This window comes from Saccoglossus kowalevskii, chromosome 22 (assembly GCF_978046115.1).
Source record: "Saccoglossus kowalevskii chromosome 22, keSacKowa6.1, whole genome shotgun sequence".
NCBI lineage: Eukaryota > Metazoa > Hemichordata > Enteropneusta > Harrimaniidae > Saccoglossus > Saccoglossus kowalevskii.
In genome coordinates, this window is record NC_140662.1 from 18,147,193 (window position 1) to 18,150,691 (window position 3,499).

The 3,499-nt window shown below is 36.3% G+C and overlaps 1 long non-coding RNA gene across 1 annotated transcript; it reads left to right on the top strand.

The window, feature by feature from the left end:
• The first annotated feature begins 2,192 nt into the window (after positions 1 to 2,192).
• On the top strand, positions 2,193 to 2,701 carry LOC146729080 (uncharacterized). The gene is made up of 3 exons (XR_014928230.1): positions 2,193 to 2,261; positions 2,464 to 2,568; positions 2,661 to 2,701. It is a non-coding gene; the product is annotated as an uncharacterized LOC146729080 (long non-coding RNA).
• The last annotated feature ends 798 nt before the right edge of the window (positions 2,702 to 3,499 follow it).

The window sequence follows — 3,499 nt, forward strand, 5'->3', positions numbered from 1 at the left end:
AACAAGTTCACAAACTGACGTCACAACCACTACTGCATTCACGACTGAAGATAGTACAACTAAGTCAATCACTACTATGGAAGAAACTACTGCTGAAACAAGTACACAAACTGACGTCACTACCAATGCTATACCCACGACTGAAGACAGTACAACTGAGTCAATCACAACCATGGAACAAACTACGGCTGAAACAAATTCACAAACTGACGTCATTACCACTGCTCTACTCACGACTAAAGATAGTACAACTAAGCTAATCACAACTATAGAAGAAACTACTGCTGAAACAAGTACACAAACTGACGTCACTACCATTGCTGAATACACGACTGAAGACAGTACAACTGAATCAATCACGACCATAGAAGAAACTACTGCTGAAACAAGTACACAAATTGACGTCATTACCACTGCTGTACCCACAACTGACGATAGTACAACTGAGCCAATCACGACCATAGAAGAAACTACTGCTGAAACAAGTACACAAACTGACGTCTCTACCACTGCTGAATCCACGACTGAAGATATTACAACTGAGCCAATCACAACTATGGAAGAAACTACTTCTGAAACAAGTACAGTACCTGACGTCACTACCATTGCTGAATACACGACTAAAGATAGTACAACTAAGCTAATCACAACTATGGAAGAAACTACTGCTGAAACAAGTACAGTACCTGACGTCACTACCATTGCTGAATACACGACTAAAGATAGTACAGCTGAGCCAATCACAACAATAGAAGAAACTACAGCTGAAACAAGTACAAAAACTGACGAAACTACCACTGCTGAATACACGACTGAAGATATTACAACTGAGCCAATCACAACTATGGAAGAAGCTACTTCTGAAACAAGAACACAAACTGACGTCACTACCACTGCTGAATACACAACTGAAGATAGTACAACAGAGCAAATCACAACAATAGAAAAAACCACTGCTGAAACAAGTACACAAACTGACGTCAATACCACTGCTGAATACACAACTGAAGATATTACAACTGAGCCAATCACAACTATGGAAGAAACTACTGCTGTAACAAGTACACTAACGGATGTCACTACTACTGCTGAATACACGACTGAAGATAGTACAACTGAGCCAATCACAACTATGGAAGAAACTACTGCTGAAACAAGTACACAAACTGACGTCACTACCATTGCTGAATACACGACTGAATATAGTACAACAGAGCAAATCACAACAATAGAAAAAAACACTGCTGAATCAAGTACACTAACTGACGTCACTACCAATGCTGAGTACACGACTGAAGATAGTACAATTATGGATGAAACTACTGCTGAAACAAGTACACAAACTGACGTCACTACCATTGGTGAATACACGACTGAAGATATTACAACTGAGCCAATCACAACTATGGAAGAAACTACTTCTGAAACAAGTACACAAACTGACGTCACTACCACCGTTGTACTCACGACTGAAGATAGTAGAACTAAGCTAATCACAACTATGGAAGAAACTACTGCTGAAACAAGTACACAAACTGACGTCACTACCACTGCTGAATACATGACTGAAGATAGTACAACTGAGATAATCACAACTATGGATGACACTACTGCTGAAACAAGTACACAAACTGACGTCACTACCACTGCTGAATACACGACTGAAGATAGTACAACTGAGCTAATCACAACTATGGATGACACTACTGCTGAAACAAGTACACAAACTGACGTCACTACCACTGCTGAATACACGACTGAAGATAGTACAACTGAGTCAATCACTACTATGGAAGAAACTACTGCTGAAACAAGTACACAAACTGACGTCACTACCACTGCTGAATACACGACTGAAGATAGTACAACTGAGTCAATCACTACTATGAAAGAAACTACTGCTGAAACAAGTACACAAACTGACGTCACTACCACTGCTGAATACACGACTGAAGATAGTACAACTGAGCTAATCACAACTATGGATGACACTACTGCTGAAACAAGTACACAAACTGACGTCACTACCACTGCTGAATACACGACTGAAGATAGTACAACTGAATCAATCACTACTATGGAAGAAACTACTGCTGAAACAAGTACACAAACTGACGTCACTACCACTGCTGTGACCACAACTGAACATAGTACCAGTGAGCTAGTAGTTTCAGTTACACCAATAATTACTACTACTCAATCAAGCACAGTGCCAACTGGAACTAGTCTAAAATGGTCAACAACAAGAACCACAGTTAAAGGTAACAATTATAATTATATTTACTATTATATATATATTATTTTAGTTGTATCAATGTTTAATATCAAATTAATTACTATTTATTTATTTATTTATTTACTTGTTTATTTATTTATTTATTTATTTATTTATTTATTTATTTATTTATTTATTTATTTATTTATTTATTTATTTATTTATTTATTTATTTATTTATTTAACAGGAACAACGTCTGAAACAAACACCACTATCGTGGACCAAAGCACTACATTTACAACACCATATCCCAATGTCATTGGACCATTACCTAAGGATGAAAAACCGCAATGTAATTCATCACTTTATACATATTAATTCTGTTCACATACAAACAAGCCAATCACATCAATAAAAAATAACTTCTTGTAATACCCATTACAGATGTTGATCCACCGAAAAAGAGGTACTATTATAAAACAAAATTGGAAATCGACAAATCTCATTATACTGAAAAAACTTTTATTGCTGAGTTCAAAAAAACGGTAAGTTTGGTAAACTGTCCGTAATACTATGATAAAAACTTCATTACACATTGCTTTTTAAATAGATTATATATTGAATAGAGTATATTGTAATATTCCAGATTGTGTACAACGCAAAGTTAAATATAACATTTGTTATTGCAGTATGAACCATACTATGATGATATTCAGGGGTTTATAAGGTTATATGTGACTGACACTACTTTCAAGTAAGTATCACAATACCAATTTTATCTTATGCATCTACTGAGACAACCTAAACTTGTTTTTGAGATTTATAGTGCAGGGGATGTATGTGGCGCAACGGGGCAGAATATGCACAGTTTTTGTTTTCAGAACACAATACATCACCTCTTGGTTATTCCTAAAAGATCTATGTATCTTTCGTGTTGTACTGTGCTGTGTTGGACTTTTGTTTTTCTAGAGTTGTAAATTTGCTTGTGGGTTCTGATGTTGTTCAAGTTTGCTTACAGCAAGTCGCAGAAGTATTGGGGCAGCCAGTTTGCAAACTCGCTAGCGAATTGGCTAACTGCTTTGGTTTTAGACTAAACAACTGGCTTTCAAATATCGCTGCCGCCGACTTGTGGTCACGTCCATTTTGGGCGAGCCTATATTACAGTAGAGGACATAGAACGATTTTATGTATTAGAATACAAATACACAATTTTGTAAACTATACATTAAGAGACGACTGCGAATTTAACATAGTTACATCGTAGAACAACTAAATAATAACGA